The 21,703-nt window shown below is 46.1% G+C and overlaps 1 long non-coding RNA gene across 2 annotated transcripts in view; it reads right to left on the reverse strand.

Moving 5' to 3' along the window:
• LOC135175661 (uncharacterized) overlaps window positions 1–18,423 on the reverse strand; it is a 50,711-nt gene extending 32,288 nt beyond the window's left edge. For both annotated transcript variants that reach the window (XR_010302429.1, XR_010302428.1), the window contains exon 1: window positions 18,301–18,423. This is a non-coding gene — a long non-coding RNA (uncharacterized LOC135175661). The remainder of the gene's footprint in view (window positions 1–18,300) is intronic.
• Between the last annotated feature and the right edge of the window lie 3,280 nt (window positions 18,424–21,703).

Consider the following 21,703-nt stretch of genomic DNA (forward strand, 5'->3'; position numbering starts at 1 on the left):
AGGCAGTGAAATGAAAACATGGTGTCTCCTTCTCTCACAGTTACGCTGAGAACTCTGGGAAGAAGAAAGGCTTTTTCTCCATTTTGTTTCTTCTTCTGCCTTTGCCTTCAGACCTGGTCACATCTCATTAACCTTGCTCCTACTAACCTTGCTTCCTAACCTCTTGGCCGCACCTTTCTTCTTCCTGAGAACTGGGGTAAGGTTGAGAGGGCTGGGGGGAGGTGCTGGGGTGGTTTGAGAGCCCCTCCTGGGGACTCAGGTTTCTGGGAGGGGAGTTGTGCTTTTGTATTGTTTATCCTTTGTATATTTCTGTATATAATTGTATATAACTGTATATATTGTAAATAGCTGCTTGTAAATTCTGCTAGCTGTAAATAAATTGCTTCATCTATATTCCCAGGGTCCGTCTGAGTTAGCTGGGGCAAATACAAAGTGTGGGGGGGCGGGTAAGAGCCCAAACCATCACAGCACCACATCCACATATTTGTTAAATGCTTCCATCACCTCCTTAGACAGCCTATTCTTGAAAGAATGAGGTAGAGACAGTCCCAGGTTGTTCCCATCAGAGAAGGTAGGGAGACATGAAACACTTGTCACATTTATTCAAGCTTTTAAGAAGCTTTTAAGCTCCTAAAAGTGACTTTAAGAGCTCTCCACACACACAAGTACCAAAGTACTGGCCCTCAAGGAAAAGGAATAATACAATAGTACTACACAGATGAGGAAAAGTGTTAAGACTTGAGTTCAGAACAGAAGCATCCCTGACTGCATGAAAGCCAGAGAAACAGCTAGTGCCATTCTATTTCACACACGCACAAAAAAACCACTACTTGCAGGGCACCCTACTCCATTCCTTCCCTACCAGAACCCTACAGGCAAAGAGATAAACTGTTTGTAAATGGCAGCTGCACACCAATTAGCTTCATGCTTTGCAAACAGCATTGCAGACTTGGCGAGGTGTTTCTAAAGGCTCATTAGAGTACTACGTATCTATTCCCATATAATTGATCTGTTCTACTTTAAAGAGGCCATCAGCAAGATATGTGGGCAATTTATTGTAGAGGTAAGAGAGGGCAGGGTAATGGGAATTAACCTCAGATTAGCCGTGTTTACACAACAGGTGTTTTACATTGTGGGCTCTTGGAATGAGACCAGAGGCCACACCGGTTTCCCCTGCCTCCCCATCACCCTGCTTTCCCTGCAAGGTAAGGCAGGCATGGGAGTAAAAGTTCATGAAAGCTAACTTTGTGGCCATGACAGGATCAAGGTAAGCACAAAGAATCATAAAATGGTAGGGTTTGGAAAGGACTTCTGGAGATTGGATGCAACCACCCTGACCAAGCAGGACGACCTACAGCAGGTCACAGAGGAACACATCTAGATGAGTCTTGAGAGACTCTAGGGAAGGAGGCTACATAACCTCTCTGGGCAGCAAGGTCCAGTGCTCAGTCAGCCTTACAGTAAATAAGTTTTTCTCCATGTTGAGGTGTAACATCCTGTGTTCCATTTTGTATCCATTGCCCCCTGTTCTGTCACAGGATATCACTGAAAATACACTAGTGCCTTCCTCTTGATACTCATCCTTCACATAGTTGTAAACATTAGCGGGGTCTCTTCTCAGTTCTTTTCTCCAGACTAAACAGTCCCAGGTCTCTCAGCCTTAATACTCTGCCTCACAGCACAGATACCACCATTTGGGCACAGATTTCTAGTGCTGGATGTCACAGAGCTCCAGGGTAACTGCCTAAAGACATGACCATATGGATATGACCTAAATTAGGTACAATTTGGCTATGGCAGCTTGGCACATCTGAGTAGTAACAAAACTGGCAGATGCTGGTGACAGATATACAAGAGTACTAGAGTAGCTCAGAAACAGCAAGTTCCAAGGCCTCAGAAATCTCTTCCATGCACTGAATATAATATACCATGACAGGAGTAGAAAAAGCAGGCCACATAACAACGACTACCATAATTTGTTATCCTAATATAGACATTAAGAACACCCAGGGCTATTCTAACTACATGCAGAGCACAGAGCACAGCCTCCATCCATATTTCCTGCACCACACTTGTACATTTTGACTCAAACCATCAGCTTGGTGGACCGAAGACTTGAGTGCTGGTGAATTCTCCTGCTTCTGATAAAGTTCTTCCAAAACTCATTAACCTGATGTGCCTTATTTCCACTCCTAGTTTGTCAAATTTCCATTTCCAGATAGATCCCTCCATACCTTTTTGAGTGTTAGAATAAAGAGCTGTTTTATGAAAGACACATTCTTCCCTTGTTGGCTTAATTCCATGATCAAGGCCCATCATTTTGATAAGATAAACAGGTAGAAATTTCAGTGCTTTGTCAGCAGATGATAATATTCCCATCCCTGAATATCTCTTGTAGTTCACTCTGGCATTTTCAGCTTTTGATGTGTGGACCTCAAAACTGAAACAAAATCTGGAATCAACACATCAATATACATCTACTTAACCTATTCTCTTGAAGGCTCTGCAGCAAGGAGCAATATACAATATTCATCTCTGCTAGGCCAGCCAGGAAACTCATGCAAGCATCACACTTTGGAACAGAGTAAGACACTGAAAACCTGGTAAGAAATAAATTTCTCTAAAGAATGTGGGAAATATATCTGAGATCTTGATGAGGACCATACAATTGGCTTATAGTCATGATTCATACAGGTTTTCTCATCTGAATGGTTCTACCACAGTTCTCCTTGCAGAATCACACAGAATGGTAGGGGTTGGAAGGGGCATATGGGGATCATTTAGTCCAATTTCCCTGCCAAAGCAGGTTTGCCTAGAGCAGGTTGCACAGGAACGTGTCCAGGAAGGTTTGGAAAGTCTCCAGAGAAGCAGATTCCAAAACCTCTCTGGGCAGCCTCGTCTAGTGCTCCAGCACCCTCAAAGAAAAAAAAACTTTGTTCTTTAGTTCAAGTGAAACCTCCTGTGTTCTAGTTTGTATCCTCAATATCTCTGTGGTCTTCTGCTGTAATGTAGTTTGCTGTAATCACTAGCACCACTTCACAAACTGACCACAGCACCAAGAGTGCCAGGATTAACATTTGCTAGCATGATCAGGGAGATGAAACACCTCTGAAAATGAAAGATATGGAGGAAGCCTACTTGTCTCCTGCCCTGGTGTCTTCAGTACTCATGTTGAGTTCATTAACACGAGAACTTCGCAGTCATTTACCAAACCAGTCCAGCACACAACAGTTGCCCTAGGCTGTGCCTATCCCACAACCTCTATTTTGTGATGCCTGATTTTGCAGGGTTAATCTTAGTTGTGTTTAGTAATGCATATTGCTCCACAGAATTTGCCTCACTGCCATCAGTTAGCATGCAACCTCTGTAACGCACAAACTTCATAAGCAGCGATTTTATCACTTCTTCCCCACAGACACATTGCTTTGTTATTGTAACAAATAGACTTGTCAATTTCATTATAGGGAGTGGAGAGAAGGTCTTCTAGTTTTAGAATAAAACAGCAAACTGCTTGTGGTGGTTTGGGTGTTATCCACCCTCCTACACTTTAGAAGGTACCCCAGCTAACTCAGCCAGACTCTGGGACTATAAATGAAGCTATTTATTTACAGCTAGCACAATATACAAGCAGGTATTTACAGTATATACAGAAATATACAAGTTAAAAGTAATACAGAAACACAACAGCCCTCCCAGAAACCAGAGTCCCCAGCAGGGGCTCTCAACCACCCCTGCATCTTCCCCCTGCCCTCTCAACCTTACCCCAGTCCTAAGAAGAAAAGAGGTTCAGCCAAGAGGTTAAGAAGCAAGGTTAGTGGCAGTGAGGTTAGGGAGCTGCAGCTGAGTCCAGAAGCCAGCCAGAAAGTGAAGACAAAATGGAGAAAGTGTTATCTAATGTTTACTTTTCTTGTTCCCATACCTCTCAGTGAGACTGTGAGGGAAGGAGACATAACCATTGTTTTCCTTTCACAGACAATTATCTACTTTCTCTCACCAAAACATTCTAGCCTGCTTCAAACTAGCACACTGCTGAAGAGCCCTCATAGAAAAGTATCAAAGGAAAAAACATCATTCTTTAGTTCAAATGAAACCTCCTGTGCTCTAGTTTGTACCTGTCGTCCCTTGTGCTATCACTGACCAGTACTGAAAAGAGCCCAAGCCCAGCTTCCTAACCTCAACCCTTTAGATACATATATGATATTGGTATGGATATGATATTGATATGATCCCCTCTCAGTCTTATCTTTCCCAGGATAAAGAACCCCAGGTCTCTCAGGATATCAGCATGACAGCAAAGAGGACAAACCTGTCAGTGGAGGAAGAAGAGTCCTGCATCTGGGGAAGAATAACAAACTCCACCAGTACAGGCTAGGAGGTGATCTGCTGGAGAGCAGTCTTGTAGAGAGGTCCTGGGGGTCCTGGTGGAGAGCAAGTTAACCATGGCACAGCAATGTGCCCTTGTGGCCAAGAAGGCCAATGGCATCCTGGGCTGTGTTCGGAGTGTGCCCAGGAGATCAAGGAAGACTCTCCTCCTCCTCTACTCTGTCCTGGTGAGACCTCATCTTGAATACTGTGTTCAGTTTTGGGCTCCCCAGTTTAAGAGGGACAGGGATCTGCTGGAGAGGGTCCAGTGGAGGGCTACAAGGATGACTGGGGGACAGGAGGGCATGGCTTATGAGAAGAGGCTGAGGGACCTGGGGCTGTTTAGTCTGGAGAGAAGACTTAGAGGGGATTTGTTAAATGTTTCTAAGTATCTGAGAGGTGGCCAGGAGTGGGGGACAGGCTCTGCTCACTTGCTGCCTGGGATAGGACAAGGAGCAATGGGTGTAAGTTGCAGCACAAGAGGTTCTGCCTCAACACAAGGGGGAACTTCTTTCCTGTAAGGGTCCCAGAGCACCAGAACAGGCTCCCCAGGGAGGTTGTGGAGTCTCCTTCTCTGGAGACTTTCCAGGCCTGTCTAGATGTATTCCTCTGTGATCTGTGTTAGGTAATATTTTCCTGCTCTAGCAGGGAGGTTGGACTCTATGATCTCCTTGGGCCCCTTCCAATCCCTAGCATTCTGTGATCCTGTGATCACTGAGGGCAGACTAAGGAGAGAAGGTGCAGAAACAAACTAAATTGGAAACAAGCTGGAGCCACCAGACAAAGAGCTCTGGGAACAGAATCACAGAAACATCCCGGTTGGAAAAGACCCTCAAGATCATCAAATCCAACCTATAAGACGTCCATGAACTACCAAGATCTGTATTCAAAATATTTTGGACTGCCACACCCATTTATTTTTACTGAGCCATTGCTGCAATTTTTCCTCTATTTTGTACGGTAAAGCTTCTGCACTTTTCTGTTCTTCTGTTTTATTCTTTTAGTCTTTCATTTTGCTTTGCAGTAAACCAAATATTTTCATCTTGGGAAGGCTACATTCTTCCTTCTCCCTGTTCTAGTAACTTTTCACTTAAATATCTGCTATTTTGAAAATTAACTTCATCTAATATAACACTTTTGCCTAAATATGTGTCTCCTGCATAAGTGTACAAAAAATACACTTGTATAATCACAGACTCATAGAATGAGTGGTCTGGGTTGGAAGTGAGCTCCGAAGAGGCTGATTTTGATGCACAGCAATGAAGTGACTTAAAGAGGCAACAGTATAAGAAAGAGATCTCTAGCCACCTTCTCAAAGATGTCATGACTTGCAGTCAAAGTGAGCTAGCAGGACAGCAAAGCAATACAGCAGGGGCTATCAGCTTGGTGATTTTCCACCATACTGGTACCCAATGCTTCTATACTGTGCTAGAAAACTTCCAAAGCAAGAAAATATGGTCAGAGGTGTGCAATCCTTTTTATCTACCCTTTTAAAGTTACTCTGCTATAACATCTTGGTGAAAACTTCTGTGAAAAGCTAAGTCAAGGATCCACACAGGTAATGCAGAAGAAATACATCCATTGGATGGGAACTACTTAAATATTTGATGGTTAATATATTAAATGTTAATTGAATACTACAATGATTTTCTCCCCTGGACAGCACACAATTAACATTTAATTTGTCATAAAATATTTAAAGTTATGAAATATCCGAGGGCAACTTAAATGTCTCTTCCAACGAATTGTCTTGGGACAATGTGTTAAGGGGACAAAAGGTGAGGTTAGCAGTTCAAATTCCTCCAATGATCTGGACAAGAGGCATAGGAAAAGGTTTTAGAGCTGGCACTGTGCAAGCACATGGGTGAAGGACATGAGGGGATACACAGTGGTATCTGATCTCATCTCTCCCAGGTTAAATGAGACCTCGAGTCCTCAGGGCTACAAAGCACTCAGCATGAGAAGTGTTGGAAGGACTACCCATTTCTTAGAGAAAAGCAAATGCTGTGCACTTAGACCAAGCATCTGTCTTAATGTTATTTGTCTCAGAGACACAAGTGAAGGATTGGAGTCTTAACTACTCTGCATTCATTTGCTCCAAGGCATATTGACAAAAATAGGACTCAGATGATCCAGAGCTACTGCTTTTTCTGTGCCCAGTAATTCACTAAACATCAGTGATGGTAATCAGCTTGGGATGTTAAAATCAAGCCAGTTGTTTAGGACCCGAACACAGATCTATCTCATTTGCTGCAGTAGAGTTTCCTAACACTTCAGAAACTCACCTCGCTGTAGCGGTTCATTTAGCAAAAGGGTAGGAAACCTTCACTAAGACTTAAATGTGGAAAGGGACCTTTTAATTAGTGCAGCAATGAATCCTTCAGCAACTTCAGGAAAGCTCAGCCTTAGTAAAACTGAAATAAACCTCAAAAAGTAGAAAAAAAATCATAGAATGGTTTAGGGTGGAAGGGACCTCAGAGATCATCTAGTTCCAACCTCTCACCACAGGCAGGGACGTCTCCCACGAGGTGACATCTCTCACCTAAGGCCTCATCCAACCTAGGCTTAAACACCTTCAGGGAGGGAGCACCCACAACCTCCCCAGGCAACCCATGCCAGTGTTTCACCACCAATCTCACATCAGAGTTTCACTGTGCATCATTCAGGAGATGAAGAGACTTCACATACAAGCAAACCAAAACTCTCTGGAGGTACCTTTAATTAAAGAAGTTACTCTTATTGCTAAGCAATCCTGACAATCCCCAGGACTACATGAGGTCCAGCTATGCAACTTTGTGTGGTTAGGATTTGACTTAGCTTAGGTTTCAAGGCTTTGTAAATCTCACTCCTTAAATGCAGCTTCTTTCCAGTTGCTGACTTTCCTGAGCTCAGACCTTCCACTGACTGTTTTCTCAAAATGTGCTAAATAAACTTCAAACCTTAGGCTTATAACAATGGATTTACTCCTATTTGGACAACTTTAAGTTTCCAGAAGCTCCTCTCATTTGTTGCTCTAGAAAGGTTTGACTAATATGGGAAAAGTTGTATTAGTTCAGTTCACTACTACATGGAATATGGTACTGGGGGAAATAAATCCAGATCTTCATCAAGAGGACAGGCTCACTCCCTCCTCCATGTTCATTTGGTCAGAGCCATGTTGTCATTAGCTATCATGAGGAATCATGGTCAGCAGGAGCAGGGAGGTCATTCTGCCCCTGTACTCTGCACTGGTTAGACCACACCTTGAGTACTGTGTTCAGTTCTGGGCCCCCCAGTTTAGGAAGGACATTGAGATGCTTGAGCATGTCCAGAGAAGGGCAACGAGGCTGGTGAGAGGCCTTGAGCACAGCCCTACGAGGAGAGGCTGAGGGAGCTGGGATTGTTTAGCCTGGAGAAGAGGAGGCTCAGGGGTGACCTTATTGCTGTCTACAACTACCTGAGGGGTGGTTGTGGCCAGGAGGAGGTTGCTCTCTTCTCTCAGGTGGCCAGCACCAGAACAAGAGGACACAGCCTCAGGCTGTGCCAGGGGAAATTTAGGCTGGAGATGAGGAGAAAGTTCTTCACTGAGAGAGTCATTGGACACTGGAATGGGCTGCCCGGGGAGGTGGTGGAGTCGCCATCCCTGGAGTTGTTCAAGGCAAGATTGGATGTGGCACTTGGTGCCATGGTCTAGCCTTGAGCTCTGTGGTGAAGGGTTGGACTTGATGAACTGTGAGGTCTCTTCCAACCCTGATGATACTGTGATACTGTGAATCACTGACATTTTATCCCCCTCTGTGTTTTCCTCTGTTCTCAGACAGAAATGGATTTGCCTATAAGTATACCACATCACAGTATAACTACACGTAAGAAACTGCAAGGCTTACCCATGCAAACTGAGTGACAGATTGCATCTAGATTTCCTCTAGTCCAAAGAGGGTGGTTCTAGGCCCTGCCCACAGGACAAAAGGAGAACCTTCTGCCTGCAGAACTCTCTTTCTGCCTCTGTGTGGCAGAGAAAAGAGAGTTCTAAGAGTACACAAAGTATGCAAAGGTACCTCTATGCTCAGAGAATCAGAGTAAACTTGGATGACAAAATATTGTATACCTGAGGTCATGATCATGACTGACTGCTGGGAGAGATGAATCCGGGCACCTGCTTGGCATCACCAATACAGAAGCTGAACATAAAAACAACTTCAGTCAGCTGAGGAGATGTCTAAAGAAAAAGATTTGACGAAGTCAGTGGTGACTTGCTGACTTCATATATTTAATGGCTCAGCATGTTGGAATCCAGCATTTTGGTCTGACCTCTTTGAAGAAAGGTGATTTTTTAACCATTTGTTTTCCCTTGTACCATAAGCCTTGTCCTGTGGAAGGCCTTGGAAAGTTTTTGCTGGATTTTTTCCCCTCTCATCCTGATTTTGATTGGAATAAGGCTAATTTTATTTCTAGTAGCTGGTGCAATGCTGCATTTTGAAGTTAGCGTGAAAATAACATTGATGAGACACTGATGTTTTAGTTGTTGCTAAGCAGCACTTAGCCTAAGTTAAGGGCTTTTCAGTTTCCCATGCGCTGCAACAAGCAAGTGCACAAGAAGCTGGGAGGGATCATGGCCAAGACAGCTGACCCAGACTAGCCAGAGGGATATCACGTACCATGGAATCACAGAATCACAGATTGGAAAAGGCCTTCAAGATCATGGAGTCCAAACATTAGTTTCACACTGACAAGTCCTTGACTAAACCAAATCCCTCAGCACAACATCTCATCACTAGGAATCTCTATGGTTGGAAAGGACCACCAGGATCATCCAGTCCAACCTTCATCCCAGCAACCTTCATCACTAGACCATAGCCTCAAGCACCACATCCACTCTCCTCTTAAACACCTCCAGGGATGGCAACTCCACTGCCTCCCTGGGCAGCCTGTTCCAGTGACTGACCAAAGAACTTCCTTCCAACAGCCAACCTAAACCTCCCCTGATGCAACTTGAGGCCATTTCCTCTTGTCCTATCATTAGTAATTGGGGAGAAGAGACCAGCTTCAGCCTCACTACAAGGGAGTTGTAGAGGGCAATAAGGTTCCCTCTCAGGCTCCTCTTCTCCAGACTAAACACCCCCAGCTCCCTCAGCTGCTCCTCATAGGTGATGTTTTCCAGACCTCTCCCCAGCCGCATCGCCATTCTCTGCACCTGCTCCAGCACCTCAGTGTCCCTCCTATACTGTGGTGACCAAAACTGGACGCAGTACTCCAGGTGTGGTCTCATGAGTGCTGAGTACAGGGGCATGATCACCTCCCTACTCCTGCTGGTCACACCATTGCTGATCCAGGCCAGGATGCTGTTGGCCTTCTTGGCCACCTGGACACACTGCTGGCTCATGTTCAGCCATCTGACCGCTAACACCCCCAGGTAGTTCTCCACCAGACAGCTCTCCAGACACTCCTCCCCCAGCCTGTAGGATTGCTGGGGATTGTTGTGGCCAAAGTGCATGACCTGGCACTTGGCCTTGTTAAACCTCATTCAATTGGCCGCAGCCCATGGCTCCAGAACATGATGGTCAGTATGTAAACTGAGGGGAGCCGTCTGTGAGGAGCAGATCACTGCCTGGGCAACAGTCCACAGTGGTGAGCAACTGCATTGTGCATCTCTTTTCTTTTCTTGGGTTTTACTTCTTTCTCTTTTTGTTACTTTCCTTTTCATTACAATTGTTATATTTTATTTCTGCTATTAAACTCTTCTTATCTTGACCCATGTGATTTATTTATTTTTTCCCCTAATCCTCCACCCATCCCACAGGGAGGAGTGAGTGAACAGCTGCATGGCGCTTAGTTGCTGGCTGAGGTTAAACCATGATACCTCTTAGTATTCCTAATATCTCCACCATGTCAAATGACACCCAAGCAGAAGAGGCCAGTGAGAGACATTAAAGGTTTTGCAAGGAATGCTTCCATAAGCATCAGATTTTGCTTCTGCAGAATGATTCTGTCCCTTACTGTCACAAAACTATCAAATAAACATAAACATTTTTGGTCATGAAAAGACAAGCAAAAGGACACTCTAGGAGTACTAAAGGACACACCTGATATGTTTTTACAGAGCTGGGTAAAGTAGCTTCAGAGCATTCCTGAGTTAAGTTGGCTCCTCAGGGCCAATCTCAACCTGCCCTGGCACAACCTGAGGCCATCTCCTCTTGGCCCAGTACTCAACAGCAGACCTTGACTCCTCCCAGCTGGCTCCAAGCAGCTGTCAGGGAGCTGCAGAGCCTCACAAGATCTCCCCTCAGCCTCCTCTGCTCCAGCCTCAGCCCTCCCCCAGCTCCCTCAGCTGTTCCTCACAACTACTCCTCAGCCTTCTCTTGCTTCTCCAGACCCTTGCCAGGCTTCGGTGCCCTTCTCTGTGCTCTGGCCCTCAAGCTCCTCCTGGCACTCAGGGGCCCAACCCTGCCCCCAAGCTGCCAGCTGTGACCTCCCCAGTGCCCAGCCCAGGGACACAAGCCCTGCCTTGCTGTAACACATGAATGACAACATGAGCAGACATAGGTGTGGAGAGCACAGGACAGAAGCTAAAATGTTAGGTTCTTTTCCTCATCCTGTCTACCAGCGACATCTTTGATCACATCCTGTGCTTCTCTCTTCCACCACGTCAAATTGCCCCTTCCTCTTTCACTCTGTCCTGAGCCCAAAATGGATTTGCCCAAGCAGGACCTGGTGGCTGCCACTTACCTATCCAGTGGATCTAGCTTTGTGGCTGGTTCCTGTAACACCATAGTATATTAGTGTCATACCTAATTACCATTCTCTGAGGAGTAAGCCCATTAACAAGCTGCACTGAAACCAGATCTGCATACTAATTAGGGAGCTGGCTTGGAGGATATTAATTAGGGGTGACACTTTCAGGGCAAGTTCTACTTTTCTTCTTTGTATCCCATTTGAGACATGGCTGGGAAATGTGAGTACACTACAAATAGAGACAGGATGGGGCATTATGGGGACAGCCTGTTGATGCAGCAGAAGAAGAGAAAAGTTGTAGTAATATTCCTTTTAGAACCTGATACTGTCTCAAGGAACGTTCTAGAAAGCCCTTGAATGTTATTTTCCTCTACCATTCTTTTAACACAGAAATAAAAGATGAGATGCTTTTTTGTTTCCACAGAGATAATCTTTCTGCTGCTTTCTTTCACAGTCTCCTGTGACAAAGGTCTCACATGAATCCAGCAGGCTTGGCAAATGGCTGAAGCCCATGCAAAAGGAGAGTGCAAAAAGGACAGATTAGCCAGATTATGTAGGAGAAAAATTAGAGAGGCTAAGGCCCAGCTAGAACTTAGGCTGCCACCTCTGTGAAGGATAATAAAAAGCACTTTTATAAATGTATCAATGCTAAAAAGAAGGGCAGGAAGAGCCTCCACTCCTTACTGGACAAGGAGAGGAACACTGTAACTGACGACGAGGAAAAGGCTGAGGTCCTGAATGCTTTCTTCACCTCAGTTTTCAACAGCAAGGAGGGAGGAGTTCAGGGCAAGAAGCCTCTTGAACTGGGGGATGGGGTCAGGGAGAGGTGTGCTGCCCTGGAAATTCATGAGGAATTAGTTCAGGACCTGCTGAGCCACCTGGACACCCACAAGTCCATGGGACCAGATGGGATCCATCCCAGGGTGCTGAGAGAGCTGGCAGCTGAGCTGGCCAAGCCACTCTCCATCATTTTCCAGTAGTCCTGCCTCACTGGAGAGGTCCCAGGAGACTGGAAAATGGCCAACATGGTCCTCATCCACAAGAAGGGTCGGATGAAGGAACCTGGGAACTACAGACTCGTCAGCCTGACCTCAGTGCCAGGGAAACTGATGGAGCAGGTTATCCTGGGGGTGATAAGAGTGCACCTGAGGGATGGCAAAGGGCTCAGGTCCAGCCAGCATGGGTTTAGGAAAGGCAGATCCTGCCTCTCCAACCTGATCTCCTTCTATGATCAGGTGACCCGCTTGGTGGATGTAGGGAGGCTGTGGATGTGGTCTATCTGGACTTCAGCAAGGCCTTTGACACTGTCCCCCACAGCAAACTGCTGGCTAAGCTGTCAGCCCGTGGCTTGGATGGCAACACTCTGTGCTGGGTTAGGAACTGGCTGGAGGGCCGGACCCAGAGAGTGGTGGTGAATGGTGCCACATCCAGCTGGCGGCCAGTCACTAGTGGTGTCCCTCAGGGATCTGTGCTGGGCCCCATCCTCTTTAACATCTTCATAGATGATCTGCATGAGGGCATCGAGTCAGTCATCAGCAAGTTTGCAGATGACACCAAGCTGGGGGCAGATGTGACTGGGTTGGAGGGCAGAAGGGCTCTGCAGCAGGACCTTGACCACCTGCACAGATGGGCAGAGTCCAATGGGATGAGGTTCAATAGCTCCAAGCGCAGGGTGCTGCACTTTGGCCACAACAACCCCATGCAGAGATACAGGCTGGGGTTGGAGTGGCTGGAGAGCAGCCAGACAGAGAGGGATCTGGGGGTGCTGATTGATACCTGCCTGAACATGAGCCAGCAGTGTGCCCAGGTGGCCAAGAGATCCAGTGGCATCCTGGCCTGCATCAGGAATGGTGTGGTCAGCAGGAGCAGGGAGGTCATTCTGCCCCTGTACTCTGCACTGGTTAGACCACACCTTGAGTACTGTGTTCAGTTCTGGGCCCCCCAGTTTAGGAGGGACATTGAGATGCTTGAGCGTGTCCAGAGAAGGGCAACGAGGCTGGTGAGAGGCCTTGAGCACAGCCCTACGAGGAGAGGCTGAGGGAGCTGGGATTGTTTAGCCTGGAGAAGAGGAGGCTCAGGGGTGACCTTATTGCTGTCTACAACTACCTGAGGGGTGGTTGTGGCCAGGAGGAGGTTGCTCTCTTCTCTCAGGTGGCCAGCACCAGAATGAGAGGACACAGCCTCAGGCTGCACCAGGGGAAATATAGGCTGGAGGTGAGGAGAAAGTTCTTCACTGAGAGAGTCATTGGACACTGGAATGGGCTGCCCAGGGAGGTGGTGGAGTCGCTGTCCCTGGGGCTGTTCAAGGCAGGATTGGACGTGGCACTTGGTGCCATGGTCTAGCCTTGAGCTCTGTGGTAAAGGATTGGACTTGATGATCTATGAGGTCTCTTCCAACCTTGTTGATACTGTGATACATGTACCCTGGGAAGAAAACAGAGAAGTTGTCTGAGTAGCCAGAGACCAGGTCAGGAAAACAAAATCCCAGATAGTATTAAACCTGGCCAGGGGCATTAAGGGAAGCAAAAAAAGCTCCTGTAGGTATGGCAGTGATGAAAAAAAAGACTAGGAATGAGGTAGGGTTTCTTCAGAAGGAAACTGGGTGCCTGGTCTCCTGAGATAAGGAGAAGGGCACCATACACAACAAATATTTGCTTCATTCATCATCTGTGAGGTCTCAGATTACAGAAAGTAAAAGCAAGAACTTGGAAGATAAAGAACAGTCCACTGTAAGTGAAGATCACGTTTGATACACCTGAAACACCTGAAGGTGCAGAAGTCTATGGGACCTAACAGGAAACATCTGTGGCTCATAAGGGAACTGGTAGATAATGTCGCCAAGGCACTTTCTATCATATCTGTAAAGTGGAAAAGATGAAACACAACCCCCATTCTCAAAAAAGGGGAGGGGGGGGGGGGAAGAAAACCTGGGAAACTACAGGCCAGCCAATCTTACCTCTGTGCCCAGCAAGAACACAGAGAAAATTCTCCTAGAGACTCTGCTAAGGCACGTGAAAAATGAGATGATCAGTGGCAACTAACATAGCTTCCAAGGATCAGCTTTTATGACAGAGTATCAGGTCTGATGGACAAGGGAAAAGCAACTAATGTTCATCTACCTTCACCTGTGCAAAGCATTTGTCACTGCTCCCCAAGACATGCTGGTCTCTAAATTGGAAAGACATAGATTTGATGGGTGGACCACTCAGTGGATAAGGAATTGGCAATGCGCTCAAAGTGATGGTCAATGTCTCATTGTCTAAGTGGAGACAATTGATGAGCAGTTTTCCCTCAAGATTCAGTGCTGGGACTGCTGCTGTTTAACAGCTTTTTTATCAACGAGGACAGCAAGTTTGTCAATAACACCAAGCTGTGTGGTACAGTCAATATGTTGGAGGGAAAGGATGCCATCCATAGGGACCTTGAGAGGTTTGAGAGGTGCCCACCTCACAAAGTTCAACAAAGCCAAGTGCGAGGTCCCACACTTGAGTGGAGGCAATTCCAAGAACAAATACAGGCTGAGTAAAGAATGGATAAAGAGTAGTCCTGAGGAGGACTTGCGGGTGTCGGTTGATGACAAATTCACCATGAGCTGGCAAGGTGCACTTGCAACCCAGAACACAAACCGTATCCTGGGCTACATCAAAAGAAGCATGGCCAGAAGGCTGAAAGAGGTGATTCTTCCCCTCTACTCTGTTCTTGTGAGACCTCACCTGGAGTACTGTGTCCAGATCTGGAGTTCTCAACACAAGAAGGACATGCAACTGTTAGAGCAAGTCCAAAGTAGGGCCACAGTGACAATCAGGAAGGTGGAGCATCTCTGCTATGAAGACAGACTGAGAGAGGTGGGGTTGTTCTTCTTGGAGAAGAGGTGTTTCCAGAGAGAGCTTATAGCATCTCCAGAGAGAACTTAGAGCACCTTCCAATATTTGAAGGGGACCTAGGACCTATAGGATAGTTAGAGAGTGACTTTTTTACAGGGGCATGTAGCCATAGGACAAGTGGTAATGGCTTGAAACTGGAACAATCTAGGTTTAGATTAGACACTAGCAGAAAATTGTTGCCCATCAGGATTGTGAGGTGCTTCAAACAGGTTGCCCAGAGAACTTGTGGAGGCTCCAACCTTGGAAGAGTTCAAATCCAGGTTGGATGGGGCTTCCAACAACCTGGTCTAGCAGGAGGTGTCCCTGCCCTTGGCAAGGGGGCTGGAACTAAATGATTGTTAAAGTTCCTTCCAAACCATGATGGTATGCACCCATGGGTGCCAAGAGAGCTGGAAGAACCTCATTGCTAGATCACTTTCCAACATCATTGCTAAGGCATGAGGATCAGAAGAGAGGCCTGAGGACTGGAAGAAAGTAAATGTCACTCCAGTCTTCAAAAAGGGCAAGAAGGAGGACCCAGGAAACTTTTCACCCGTCAGCTTCACCTTCGTGGCTGGAAAGTTGATGGAGCAACTTATCCACAGCACTGTTTCTAGGCATATCAAGGAGGTTACTGAGAGTAGTCAACATGATTTTATGATAGGGAAGTCATGTTTAACCAACCTGATAGCCTTTAATGAGAACACAACCAAGTAGGCAGATGATGGTGGTGCAGTGGATGTGGTCTGTCTTGATTTCAGTAACGCATCTGACACCATCTCCCACAGCATCCCTGCAGCCAGAGGAAGTGCAATTTGGATGGTTGGGTGGTGAGATGGGTTGAGAACTGGTTGAAGGAAAGAAGTCACAGAGTTGTGACACAGTCGAGTTAGAGGCCTATAGCTAGTAGAGTCCCTCAGGAGTTGGTACTGGGACCAGTGCTATTCAACATCATTGACAACCTGGATGAGGGCACAGAAAACACTGTCAGCAGCTTTGCTGACAGCACAAAACTGGGAGGAGTGGCTGACACACTGGAGGGTGGTGCTACCTTTCAGAAGGACCTGGACAAGCTGGAGAACTGAGTAGGGAGAAGATTAATGAAATAGAGCAAGGACAAGCATCGAGTTTCACACCTGGAAAAGAGCAACTCTATGGACCAGCATAAATTCTATCAAATCCATGATTCTAGGAGGCCTTCTGCTCATCCCACTAAGGCTTTCTTTTGAACTGATTGTCCACTACAATCACTACTTGGTGGGGCACTTAGTGCCATGGTCTAGTTGATTGCATAGGGCTGGGTGCTAGGTTGGACTGGATGATCTTGGAGGTCTCTTCTAACTTGGTTGATTCTATGAAATTGCAGACTGACCTGTTGGAGAGCAGTGAAGGGGAAAAGGACTTGGGAGTCCTGGTGAACCACAGGATGACCATGATCCAGAAAGATGCCCTCATGGCCAAGAAGGCAAATGGCATCTTGGTGTGTATTAGAAGGAGTGCGGATAGCAGGTCAAGAGAGATTCTCCTCCCCCTCTATTCTGCCCTGGTGAGGTATCATCTGGAGTATTCTGTCCAGTTCTGGGCTCCTCAGTTCAAAAAGGACAGGGAACTGCTCAAAAGAGTCCAACACAGAGCTACAAAGATGATGGAGTGGAACGTCCCCCTTATGAAGAAAGGCTGAGGGAGCTGAGGCTCTTTCACTTGGAGAAAAGGAACTAAGGGGTGACCTCATTAATATGTAACAATATCTAAAGAGTGAGTATCTGGAGAATGGAGCCAGGCTATTCTCGGTCCTCTCTAATGACAGGACAAGGGGCATTGGGTGCAAGCTGGAGCACAGGAGGTTCCAGAGAAACACTGTGAGAGTGACAGAATACTGCAACAGGCTGCGCAAGAGAGGTTGTGGAGTCTCCTTCTCTGACGATATTCAGAACCTTCCTGGATACATTCCTGTGTGACCTGCTGTGGGTGACCTTGCTCTGGCAGAGGGGTGTACTGTGTGATCTTCTGAGGCTTCTTCCAACCCTACACATTCTGTGATGCAGTGATTCTTGTCCTGACCTTGACAGTGACAACTACTTGCTGCTTGAGTTCTCATTTCTGTTCAGTGTCTTTAGTCCTGTACAGCACCTTCCTCACACAGCCCTGACCACTGGCTAGTTTCACAGCAGCTAGCTTTTATTTCCTTCTACATCACAACCCTTTACCTACAGCAACCCCAGAGAGTCACCAGAAGAGTAGGTTTGCAACTTACACCAGAAGCTGGAGACAAGTTCCACAGCACTTTACAAATTGCTGAGTTTTATTGTTAAGACCAAAGGTGGAAAAAAAGCAGCAGGAGTGAGAACTTCACAGCAAAGAAAACCCTGTTTGGAAGTGCTCAACACTTCACTGCACAGGTTCATATGCTGTGCTCGTGTACAATTCCCACGTCTGTCAACACATCACTGTGCAAATAATTTAACCTCCTACTACCACCTCACTTACTATATTCTCAATGCATCCCCTGCCATTAGTTTCTGGGCATCTCATAAAATCAGGAAATAAGCAGAAAACTGCTAGACTGGGTCACGTCTGCAGGCCATGCAGTACAGGGTCCTGACTCCCACTGTGATCAGCATAAGAAGCTGCAGAAGAGCTGCGTACAATCCTGCAATTAACAACCTGCCAATAGAGGAAGGTTCCTTCTTAGTGCCACCACCTATTAGTGAACAGATACCTTCAAGAGTGAATTCTGAATCCTGTCGAGTTTCTGACCCCGAAGTTATCATGTGGCAGGGAGGTGCACAGGTCAGTAGCACTGTAAAAATGTACCTGGTTTTCCACTTTGCAAGGGGATGCAGATTTCCTGCACATTTTCATGCTCACATATATGCTTCAGTTCTACTTTGGGTTTTAGGAGGTCATATTCCAGCTCCTGATTTGTAAGAGTGGCATGTTTAAGCTATTGCCACCAGAGATAGTACAAATAAGTGAATAGAGAGGAAGCCTGAGATTTCTTTTCCACATGGGAAAAAAATGGAAATCTACCTGTCATTTCCTTTTAGGAATCACTTACTCTGGATCCTTTGGTTTCCAGAAGCAATAATGCACAGATAACCCTTCTGGGGTCAGCATCTGCTGAGGAAGCCAACCAAACACTCTACTGTTTCCACAATGCTGAAGTCTCTCACCAGATATCAGGACACAAACATAGCAAAGCAATTTCACAAGGAAAGACGAGCCAGGAGGTGAGAATAGCCACAGAGCTCTCTCACAGTAGATACACAGACCTATGTTATCCAAGCAGGGCCAGGACAAGAACAGGTTCTACTGCTCAGTGGTCTCTCAGCCCAGTGATGAATAGCAGAAAAATGAGACTTACCCAGGTTCTGAGCTTCTATAGAAGTCCAGTCAGTTGAGGCAGGCAGAGAAAAGACCACCCAAAACAGCACTACAATGAGGACTGAGATACTGAGAGCCCAAAAGCAGGTCCTTGACCAACAGAGGAGGGTGTATGAGTCAAGGGTCCAGGTGAGACTGCTCAGGGTTATTAAGTCACACAGGTGCACTTAGAGTCTTGATACACAAGGGATTAGCATGGAACCTGGACACAACCCTCTGTGGAAGAAGGGAAACCTTTCTCTCACTGTGCTGAGTGTCTGTTAGATGTCCACAGCACAAGGAAGCTTTCCCAGTTTGATAGATTTCTATAAGACTCAATGGATACAAGCAAATTGAGAGGGATACTAGTGGACAAAGTTAGTTGCATTGCCTTCTACACTGCTTTTTCAGTTGCCCTAAGTACAGTCCTTCATTTCCAAGGAATGTGTGAGGTACTAGGATCCATTTCTGATGCATTCTCTTTCCTCCTCCCTTTTCAACAGGCTGCAGAGCTTGTATCTTAAAGTCTACAGCACATATTTTTATGAGGAGAAGTCAGTGGTGTGACAGACAAGTCTTGACTGCTGTTGGAGTTCAGCTCATCTCAGACTAGCTCCTGTAGAACACCTGCTTCCTTCAAAGACAAAAAAAATAGACCTTAAAGTCAAGGATTTCTCTCCAGCAGAGTGCATCTTGGCTCTGTCTGTGTCTTCAGACACTGATACCTTAGAGGACAGCCTTGAATCACAGAATCACTTCAGTTAGAAAAGACCTTTAAACCACCACGTCTGAGATGAGCTTTGCCTAGCTCCCACACTACAAGCTGTGAATGAAGCCTCAAGCACAATGGAACCATGATTGCCGCTACATGTGGGGCCACAGGAGTCCACATGTACTTAATATGGTACCTTACTGCCAGGCACAGCCTCCAAAGCAAACTGTGAAGGAGCCACAGAGTCCAAAGCCAGGCAGCACACAAAGCATTTGTGCTTCTTTGGAGAACTCACTTTGACTGAGGAATAGACATGGTCTCTGCCAGCTCTTGCCACTGCACATATCCCAGGGGTATGAAACAGTGATGTGTTCAAAGTGAACATCACTGGGCTCTATTCCCAAATTCATCTGAATGCTAGGGTTGATTTCCCTAGTGGTTTCCTGCTTTTGTGCTGGTGAATCATTCTCCCACCAGAGGTGACATGTCCCAGTAGCTTCTGAACATGCTTTGGAAGAGCATATTTTCTGTCTTTAGATTGTGCCAGATGGCATCAAGTGATTAGTGGGTTTAATATAAGAAGCTTCCCAAAGGAGGAAACTCCTAGATCCCACTAGAGGGTCTCCACCACTCCTCTGGTCTTTCCCCTCCCAAACATCAAGTTGCAGTAGCTGAGCTCCTGCTGCACAACTCCTCTTCTACTCTATAAATACACTCTGAACGTTTTTCAGGAACAAAGTGGAAAGCATTTCCAGCAAATGCTTTTAATGTCACTTTGTTTGCCAAGAGATGCTGCCTCCTGCTTTGGTTATCATTATGAGAAAACATCTCTGCTTAAATAGGAAAACAAGTGATGATTTTTCCCTGAGTCACTCATATCTCTCACTAAGCAGCTTCTGCACTCCCTAGCAAAGGGACATGTCCTGTGCTCAACAGAGGAAAATACTTGGAGCCTCCATTTTAAAGGGCATCCCTTTGTAAGCATCCCTTCACCTCCTCAGATAAAATCTGCAGTCCAACATCTGTCTGCCCTCTCTCAGATGAGATCAGATAGACTGTGTTTTTTTCTTTAGTGCTGTAATCCATGCTACCATGCTGTGCTCCCTGCCTCTCTGCTGTGCCCAGACTGCACTCATAAACAGTTTATGGCTTCATATTTCAAGTCAGTAATTTTGGATATATTTCAAGTGAGAGGTACTGAGGGAGAGCACAACTCACTTCATAAGTTTACAGCAGATAGCTGGAAAGATGAGTACCATTGTCTCCTAGAAGTGTTTTGGAACAGTGAACCTTCTCAGTTTCCTTGTAGGTCATTATCCTTGAGGAAACAGTATCTCCCACAGTCCAGTGCACTCTCGCCTATGGTACAAGGCACCAAAAGCTGATGGGTTTCTTCAGATTTTCTGTTTCTGGCAGTTTACTGAGAAGCTTTTCACTTCAGAATAGCCTCTCTGATCAAGTGGTAGCTGCTCAACCCCTACAGACTTTGTTACTCTTGAGAAAACATCTAAGCAAGGGCGAACACCTTTCTTGTGAAGGAGCAGGGTGAGAACCTTACTTGCACAAAGTAGCACCACTATTGCCACACCAACAGGCAGCCTCCAAGGCCATCCTGGGTCTGGCATTTAATAGTCATTTAGCTATGGTGCCTCTTCCCCACTGAGGATTTCAGAGCTTGTCACAACTGAATATCATAGTTTCTCCTGTTAAACAGGCTGATAGCACAGCTCTTACCTTTCTCTCAATCTGCAATGAGTGGTCAACTACAAACTGCCTAAGTGGGCAGCCCATTGCCCCACACAGTGCCCAAGGTCGGAGAGGCTAAAGAGTGCAATAACTCAGAAGGGAAGTGACTACCAATTCAGAATTATGGCACCTCTGTAGATGATTCTTTTACTGTCACACTTGTATCTTTTTAACATATTGAGCCAACATATTTTAGGACAATAGCAACTCCTGTTGTTTACTAGAGCCATTCATAGGGAAGGACTGACCTCACAGCTGAGACCTAAAAGCATTCATCTAGTCATGGCCAAGGAGTTGTAGGCTTTTACTTCACTCCAGCTAGCTCTGCCAAAGGCACCTGCCTGTGCTTTCACTACCAGCTCTGTCCCATGCAACTGGGGCCAATGAAGGATTTGATCATTTCAACACCTCACCTGTCCTTCTTGTGCCAATTCAGTTCACGTAGGTGCCTAGAGATGCCCTTTGCAGCAGCGACAAAGAATGTGGCATGTGGCTTCCAAAACAACTATTGCTCTGAGCAAAGAGAAAAAAAAATAACATCATGTGTAGTAACTCTGAAGGATAGAGACCATCCCCAAAACATGAAGAACATCAGAGGGCCGCAACACCTCCCATATGAGGATAGGCTATAAGAATTGGGACTGCTCAGCCTGGAGAAAAGAAGGCTCCAGAGAGACCTTATAACAGCCATGCAGTACCTGAAGGGGATCTACAAGAAGCCAGAAAGGGACTTTTTACAAGGGCTTGTAGTGATAGGATGAGTGGTAATGGATTTAAGCTGGAAGAGCAGAGATTTAAAATGGGTATTAGGAAGAAACTCTTTACAGTGAGGGTAGTGAGACACTCGAACAGACTGCCCTCTAAGCTGCAGATGACTATGGATGGAACACCTCCCTGGAGCTGTTCAAAGCCAGGTTGGATCAGACCTTGAACAATCCAGTCTAGT

The sequence above is a fragment of the Pogoniulus pusillus genome, chromosome 5, assembly GCF_015220805.1.
Source record: "Pogoniulus pusillus isolate bPogPus1 chromosome 5, bPogPus1.pri, whole genome shotgun sequence".
Lineage (NCBI taxonomy): Eukaryota > Metazoa > Chordata > Aves > Piciformes > Lybiidae > Pogoniulus > Pogoniulus pusillus.